We start from the raw sequence: 8,546 nt of genomic DNA on the forward strand, positions 1-8,546 counted from the left end.
CAAGCTATTAGGCACTGTCTTTGCAGAACTCAAACCAGGAGATCATCGAGGAGCTGGCTGATGGGTTCAACTACTCCATCTCCCTAGACAAGGGGCAGATGAACCAGGATACCAACAAGGGCCGACATTGGTCTTGGGTAAGTGTAGGCACAGAGAAGGTTACAGGTTACAGGTTACAGGTTACCACAGCCAAAACTCAAATCTGACAACTACCTGAGAATGTTCCAGGAATGTGGTTACTCCATATCCTTCCTGTCCGTGTCAGGAGCTGACCAAGCCTCAGGTAATTTAGCGGGAATGTCATGCAGCCTACTCTTTATGGTTCCCAGTTCTGATGTGCATGATCTTGAGCAACCATATGAAATCCCTAATCCTCTCTTTCCCAGTATCTACAGTGGGGAAGTTTGTTGATGACTCACTGGGATAATCCTCTTAATATGGGCTGTTAATACAGAGAGGTGCTATTGTTTTCAGCTAAGAAAATGCCTTGGAGGTATCAATTATTTATCATTCCCCCCAAATAAAAATGTACTTTTATTTCTTATTTATTTATTTATTTATTTTATTTAAAAACTTTTCTTTTTTAATTTAAATTTTACTTAGTTAAACTACAGTGCAATGTTGGTTTCTGGAGTGGAATTCAGTGCTTCATCACTTCCATACAACACCCAGTGCTCATCTCAGCAAGTGCCCTCTTTAATACCTCTCCACTGCTCTTAGGTAAAGTTCGGGTAGGCTTCGCCTGGATTCTTCGAGAGAGTGGCCAGGGAACAAGGCCTAAAGTTAGGCCCACGGGGTACAACAGTGCTAACTGCCACAAACAAGAGATTAGCCGAGAGAGCAGCCTTCCTTACAGGCCTGTGTCTCGGGCAGAGTAACCTTTAGGTCCCATTGATCATGCTTTCACACAAACACACCACAGCTGAAGTCTGTTCTGAAGAAGGGCGTTCGTGGCTGATGTACGGGGCCTCTAGCATTTTCTTCCTTTGCGCTAGGTGGATGGCAGTTAGGAATGAAGGCACACAGGGGACAGAGGACGTAGCTTCACGAAGAGGTGTTGAGTCGATTGGAGCCTTGGGCACCTGCATTTTTCTCCCCTGGAATCCTGATGGGACCAACACCAGGTGGGCACACAAGCACGGTGGAACATGTGGCCGCACCCTGTGGAGCGGGGACGGGAGCTAAAGCTGTGCTTGATTCCACGCTTCTTTCCTCCAAGTCAGGGTTGAGTACGAAGAGTTCCAGAGCCACGGGGAGCAGTGTAGCGTTAGCAGCTCCAGGTAGCAAGAGCTGAGCCGAGAGGTGCCTTCCGCAACGGCCTGTTTCTAACCTCGCTTTGGCGTATGGAAGCCGATCCCCAGGCTCTCGCGCCCGGACACCGTACACTGCCTCCTCCCGCAGAGAGGTCGGCGGTAGCTAAAGCACGGATTCTCTACACTGTTTTGGTTTCGCGTTCTACGCTAGGAATGAGACTTGCAGGCCAAAGCGGGGCCGCAGGCCTGGCTTCATGAAACAAGTGGGGACTCGTGTTCTGCCTTCTGCCGCCGCCTGAGTCTCACTCCGGAAATGGATTTTTACTCGCTGGCAGCGCAGGCCCGCAGGCACACAGCGAAATGCTTCCACCCTCAGCAACGGCTCTCCTGGCTGAAGCACGGATGCTCTACTGTGTCGTGCCTGCGAGTTAGGTGGTTGTTTTGCGGCCTGCACTCACACACGGGGCAACGGTACTAGGCCCAGAAAGAAGAGCTGGCCAAGAGGTCTGCCTTTGTCACCGGGCTTTTTCTCGCTGGGTTTGAATTTAGGGAGGCCATTCCCAGAGCTCTCAGTCACAGTACACAGTATACCGCGTCCTCTAACCCAGTGACCGGCGGGAGCTTAAGGCACGGTATCTGCACAGATTTCTGCCTTCGAAGGAGGTGCCTGGAACTCAGGGATCCACGCACCCATGCCGGAGGAGTGCTAGCTTCGTGACATTAGAGCTGGTGTGAGAGGTGCCTCTGCGTGAAACCGTTTCTCTCGCCCTGTGGTTTAGGGGAATCGTTTCCTAGGCTCTCACGCAGACACCCTGAAAGTGTTGCCACCCTCCGGAACCGTGATGCCGTCTATAACAGGTTTCCTCTCCACTGCTCTTCGGTAAAGTTCGGGCACGCTTCGCCTGGATTCTTCGTGAGAGTGGCCACGTACCTAGGCTCCAGGCAGGCCCACAGTGTAGAGAAGTGCTAACAGCCTCAAACAAGAGATGAGTCGAGAGAGCAGACTTCCTTACAGGCCTGTTGCTCGGTCAGAGTAACGTTTAGGTTCCATTGCTCATGCTTTCACACAAACACCCCACAGTTGAAGTGTGCGCTCAAGTCGGGCATTCTTGGCTGAGGCTCGGGGCCTCTAGCGTTTGCTTACTTTTCGTTAGGCGGATGGCAGTTCGGACTCAACGCACACTGGGCCTGGCGACCTAGCTTCAGGCAAGAGGTGTTGAGTCGAGAGGCGCCTTGGGCCCCTGCTTCTTTCTCCCTTGGAATTCTGTTGGGACCCCCTCCCCAGGTGGGCACACAAGCACGGTGGAACATGTGGCCGCACCCTGTGGAGAGGGGATGGGAGCTAAAGCTGTGCTTGTTTCCAGGCTTCTTTCCCCCAAGTCAGGGTTGAGCACCGAGAGTTCCAGAGCCACGGGGAGCAGTGTAGGGTTAGCAGCTCCAGGTAGCAAGAGCTGAGCCGAGAGGTGCCTTCCGCAACGGCCTGTTTCTAACCTCGCTTTGGCGTATGGAAGCCGTTCTCCAGGCACTCGCGCCCGGACACCGTACACTGCTTCCTCCCGCAGAGAGGTCGGCCGTTGCTAAAGCACGGGTTCTCTACACTGTTTTGGCTTCGCGTTCGTACGCTAGCAATGAGACTTGGATGTCAAAGCGGGGCTGCAGGCCTGGCTTCATGAAACGAGTGGGGACTCGTGTTCGGCCTTCTGCCGCCGCCTGAGTCTCACTCCGCAAATGGTTTTTTACTCGCTGGCAGCGCACGCCCGCAGGCACACAGCGAAATGCTTCTACCCTCAGCAACGGCTATCCTGGCTGAAGCACGGATGCTGTACAGTGTGGTGCCTGCGAGTTAGGTGGTTGTTTTGCGGCCTGCACTCACACACGGGGCAACGGGACTAGGCCCAGAAAGAAGAGCTGAGCCAAGAGATGTGTCTTCGGCACCGGCCTTCTTCTCGCTGGCGTTGACTTTAAGGAGGCCGTTGCCAGAGCTCTCAGCCACAGTACACAGTACACCGCGTCCTCTAACCCAGTGACCGGAGGGAACTTAAGGCACGGTATCTGCCCAGATTTCTGCCTTCGAAGATGGTGCCTGGAACTCAGGGGTCCAGGCAGCTTCGTGACACTAGAGCTGGTGCGAGACGTGCCTCTGCGCGAAGCTGTTTCTCTCGCCCTGTGATTTAAGGGAATCGTTTCCTAGGCTCCCACATAGAAACCCTGAAAGTGTTTCCACCCTCCGGAACCGTGATGCTGTCTACATCACGGTTCCTCTCCACTGCTCTTAGGTAAAGTTCAGGCAGGATTCGCCTGGATTCTTTGAGAGAGTGGCCAGGGAACAAGGCCTAAAGTTAGGCCCACGGGGTACAACAGTGCTAACTGCCTCAAACAAGATATTAGCCGAGAGAGCAGCCTTCCTTACAGGCCTGTGTCTCGGGCAGAGTAACCTGTAGGTCCCATTGATCATGCTTTCACACAAACACACCACAGCTGAAGTCTGTTCTGAAGAAGGGCGTTCTTGGCTGATGTACGCGGCCTCTAGCATTTTCTTCCTTTGTGCTAGGTGGATGGCAGTTAGGCATGAAGGCACACAGGGGACAGAGGACGTAGCTTCACGAAGAGGTGTTGAGTCGATTGGCGCCTTGGGCCCCTGCTTTTTTCTCCCTGGAATCCTGATGGGACAAACACCAGGTGGGCACACAAGCACGGTGGAACATGTGGCCGCACCCTGTGGAGTGGGGACGGGAGCTAAAGCTGTGCTTGATTCCAGGCTTCTTTCCTCCAAGTCAGGGTTGAGCACCGAGAGTTCCAGAGCCACGGGGAGCAGTGTAGAGTTAGCAGCTCCAGGTAGCAAGAGCTGAGCCGAGAGGTGCCTTCCGCAACGGCCTGTTTCTAACCTCGCTATGGCGTATGGAAGCCGTTCTCCAGGCACTCGCGCCCGGACACCGTACACTGCTTCCTCCCGCAGAGAGGTCGGCCGTAGCTAAAGCACGGGTTCTCTACCCTGTTTTGGCTTCGCCTTTGTACGCTAGCAGTGAGAGTTGTATACCAAAGCGGGGCCGCAGGCCTGGCTTCATGAAACAAGTGGGGACTCGTGTTCTGCCTTCTGCCGCCGCCTGTGTGTCACTCGGCAAATGGTTTTTTACTCGCTGGCAGCGCATGCCTGCAGGCACACAGCGAAATGCTTCCACTCTCAGCAGCAGCTCTCCTGGCTGAAGCACGGATGCTCTTCAGTGTGGTGCCTGCGAGTTAGGTGGTTGTTTTGCAGCCTGCACTCACACACGGGGCAACGGTAATAGGCCCACAAAGAAGAGCTGAGCCAAGAGGTGTGTCTTCAGCACCGGCCTTTTTCTCGCTGGGGTTGACTATAGGGCGGCCGTTCCCAGAGCTCTCAGCCACAGTACACAGTATACCCCGTCCTCTAATCCAGTGACCGGCGGGAGCTTAAGGCACGGTATCTGCACAGATTTCTGCCTTCGAAGGAGGTGCCTGGAACTCAGGGATCCACGCATCCATGCTGGAGGAGTACTAGCTTCGTGACATTAGAAGTGGTGTGAGAGGTGCCACTGCGTGAAGCCGTTTCTCTCGCCCTGTGGCGTAGGGGAATCGTTTCCTAGGCTCTCACACAGACACCCTGAAAGTGTTGCCACCCTCCGGAATCGTGATTCTGTCTATATCAGGGTTCCTCTCCACTGCTCCTAGGTAAAGTTCGGGCACGCTTCGCCTGGATTCTTCGTGAGAGTGGCCAGGGACGTAGGCCTCCAGGCAGGCCCACAGGGTAGAGCAGTGCTAACCGCCTCAAACAAGAGATGAGTCGAGAGAGCGGACTACCTTACAGGCCTGTTTCTCGGTCAGAGTAACGTTTAGGTTCCATTGCTCATACTTTCACACAAACACCCCACAGGTGAAGTGCGCGCTCAAGTCGGGCATTCTTGGCTGAGGCTCGGGGCCTCTAGCGTTTGCTTACTTTGCGTTAGGCGGATGGCAGTTCGGACTCAACGCACACTGGGCCTGGCGACCTAGCTTCAGGCAAGAGGTGTTGAGTCGAGAGGCGCCTTGGGCCCCTGCTTCTTTCTCCCTTGGAATTCTGGTGGGACCCCCTCCCCAGGTGGGCACACAAGCACGGTGGAACATGTGGCCCCACCCTGCGGAGAGGGGATGAGAGCTAGGGCTGTGCTTGTTTCCAGGCTTCTTTCCTCCGAGTCAGGGTTGAGCACCGAGAGTTCCAGAGCCACGGGGAACGGTGTAGGGTTAGCAGCTCCAGGTAGCAAGAGCTGAGCCGAGAGGTGCCTTCCGCAACGGCCTGTTTCTAACCTCGCTTTGGCATATGGAAGCCGTTCCCCAGGCACTCGCGCCCGGACACCGTACACTGCTTCCTCCCAGAGAGAGGTCGGCGGTAGCTAAAGGACGGGTTCTCTACACTGTTAGGGCTTCGCGTTCGTACGCTAGCAATGAGACTTGCATAGCAAAGCGGGGCCCAGGCCTGGCTTCATGAAACAAGTGGGAACTCATGTTCTGCCTTCTGCCGCCGCCTGATTCTCACTCCGAAAATGGTTTTTTGCTCGCTGGCAGCGCACGCCCGCAGGCACACAGCGAAATGCTTCCACTCTCAGCAACGGCTATCCTGGCTGAAGCACGGATGCTGTACAGTGCGGTGCCTGCGAGTTAGGTGGTTGTTTTGCGGCCTGCACTCACACACGGGGCAACGGGACTAGGCCCAGAAAGAAGAGCTGAGCCAAGAGATGTGTCTTCGGCACCGGCCTTCTTCTCGCTGGCGTTGACTTTAAGGAGGCCGTTGCCAGAGCTCTCAGCCACAGTACACAGTACACCGCGTCCTCTAACCCAGTGACCGGAGGGAACTTAAGGCACGGTATCTGCCCAGATTTCTGCCTTCGAAGATGGTGCCTGGAACTCAGGGGTCCAGGCAGCTTCGTGACACTAGAGCTGGTGCGAGACGTGCCTCTGCGCGAAGCTGTTTCTCTCGCCCTGTCATTTAGGGGAATCGTTTCTTAGGTTCCCACATAGACACCCTGAAAGTGTTTGCACGCTCCGGAACCGTGAAGCTGTCTACATCACGGTTCCTCTCAGCTGCTCTTAGCTAAAGTTCGGGCACGATTCGCCTGGATTCTTCGTGAGAGTGGCCAGGGAACTAGGCCTAAAGTTAGGCCCACGGCGTACAACAGTGTTAAATGCCACAAACAAGAGATGAGTCGAGAGAGCAGCCTTCCTTACAGGCCTGTGTCTCGGGCAGAGTGACCTTTAGGTCCCATTGATCATGCTTTCACACAAACACACCACAGCTGAAGTCTGTTGTCAAGAAGGGCGTTCTTGGCTGAGGCACGGGGCACCCAGCGTATTCTTCCTTTGCGCTAGGTGGATGGCAGTTAGGAATGAAGGCACACAGGGGACAGAGGACGTAGCTTGACGAAGGAGGTGTTGAGTCGAATGGCGCCTTGGGCCCCTGCTTCTTTCTCCCCTGGAATCCTGATGGGACCCACCCCAGGTGGGCACACAAGCACGGTGGAACATATGGCCGCACCCTGTGGAGAGGGGACGGGAGCTAAAGCTGTGCTTGTTTCCAGGCTTATTTCCCCCAAGTCACGGTTGAGCACCGAGAGTTCCAGAGCCACGGGGAGCAGTGTAGAGTTAGCAGCTCCAGGTAGCAAGAGCTGAGCCGAGAGGTGCCTTCCGCAACGGCCTGTTTCTAACCTCGCTTTGGCGTATGGAAGCCGTTCTCCAGGCACTCGCGCCCGGACACCGTACACTGCTTCCTCCCGCAGAGAGGTCGGCCGTTGCTAAAGCACGGGTTCTCTACACTGTTTTGGCTTCGCGTTCGTACGCTAGCAATGAGACTTGGATGTCAAAGCGGGGCTGCAGGCCTGGCTTCATGAAACGAGTGGGGACTCGTGTTCGGCCTTCTGCCGCCGCCTGAGTCTCACTCCGCAAATGGTTTTTTACTCGCTGGCAGCGCACGCCCGCAGGCACACAGCGAAATGCTTCTACCCTCAGCAACGGCTATCCTGGCTGAAGCACGGATGCTGTACAGTGTGGTGCCTGCGAGTTAGGTGGTTGTTTTGCGGCCTGCACTCACACACGGGGCAACGGGACTAGGCCCAGAAAGAAGAGCTGAGCCAAGAGATGTGTCTTCGGCACCGGCCTTCTTCTCGCTGGTGTTGACTTTAAGGAGGCCGTTGCCAGAGCTCTCAGCCACAGTACACAGTACACCGCGTCCTCTAACCCAGTGACCGGAGGGAACTTAAGGCACGGTATCTGCCCAGATTTCTGCCTTCGAAGATGGTGCCTGGAACTCAGGGGTCCAGGCAGCTTCGTGACACTAGAGCTGGTGCGAGACGTGCCTCTGCGCGAAGCTGTTTCTCTCGCCCTGTGATTTAAGGGAATCGTTTCCTAGGCTCCCACATAGAAACCCTGAAAGTGTTTCCACCCTCCGGAACCGTGATGCTGTCTACATCACGGTTCCTCTCCACTGCTCTTAGGTAAAGTTCAGGCAGGATTCGCCTGGATTCTTTGAGAGAGTGGCCAGGGAACAAGGCCTAAAGTTAGGCCCACGGGGTACAACAGTGCTAACTGCCTCAAACAAGATATTAGCCGAGAGAGCAGCCTTCCTTACAGGCCTGTGTCTCGGGCAGAGTAACCTGTAGGTCCCATTGATCATGCTTTCACACAAACACACCACAGCTGAAGTCTGTTCTGAAGAAGGGCGTTCTTGGCTGATGTACGCGGCCTCTAGCATTTTCTTCCTTTGTGCTAGGTGGATGGCAGTTAGGCATGAAGGCACACAGGGGACAGAGGACGTAGCTTCACGAAGAGGTGTTGAGTCGATTGGCGCCTTGGGCCCCTGCTTTTTTCTCCCTGGAATCCTGATGGGACAAACACCAGGTGGGCACACAAGCACGGTGGAACATGTGGCCGCACCCTGTGGAGTGGGGACGGGAGCTAAAGCTGTGCTTGATTCCAGGCTTCTTTCCTCCAAGTCAGGGTTGAGCACCGAGAGTTCCAGAGCCACGGGGAGCAGTGTAGAGTTAGCAGCTCCAGGTAGCAAGAGCTGAGCCGAGAGGTGCCTTCCGCAATGGCCTGTTTCTAACCTCGCTATGGCGTATGGAAGCCGTTCTCCAGGCACTCGCGCCCGGACACCGTACACTGCTTCCTCCCGCAGAGAGGTCGGCCGTAGCTAAAGCACGGGTTCTCTACCCTGTTTTGGCTTCGCCTTTGTACGCTAGCAGTGAGAGTTGTATACCAAAGCGGGGCCGCAGGCCTGGCTTCATGAAACAAGTGGGGACTCGTGTT

The sequence above is a fragment of the Eumetopias jubatus genome, unplaced genomic scaffold, assembly GCF_037043125.1.
Source record: "Eumetopias jubatus isolate StellerSeaLion01/CBP00866 unplaced genomic scaffold, mEumJub1_p1.0 scaffold_108, whole genome shotgun sequence".
In the NCBI taxonomy this organism is placed as follows: domain Eukaryota; kingdom Metazoa; phylum Chordata; class Mammalia; order Carnivora; family Otariidae; genus Eumetopias; species Eumetopias jubatus.